This window comes from Mizuhopecten yessoensis, unplaced genomic scaffold (genome assembly GCF_002113885.1).
Source record: "Mizuhopecten yessoensis strain PY_sf001 unplaced genomic scaffold, ASM211388v2 scaffold1861, whole genome shotgun sequence".
NCBI lineage: Eukaryota > Metazoa > Mollusca > Bivalvia > Pectinida > Pectinidae > Mizuhopecten > Mizuhopecten yessoensis.
Window position 1 is genome coordinate 1,623 of NW_018404258.1, and position 233 is coordinate 1,855.

Below are 233 nucleotides of genomic sequence, written 5' to 3' on the forward strand. Positions count from 1 at the left end.
ATTTACAAATACCATACGTTATAAGTTATACATATCATACGTTATAGGTTATGCATATCATACGTTATACGTTACATAAATCATACTTTATAACTTACACATATCCTACGTTATAGGTTACGCATATCATAAGTTATAAGTTACACATATCATACGCTATACGTTACGCTTATCATACGTTATACGTCACGCATATCATACGTTATAAGTTACACATATCATACGTTATAAGT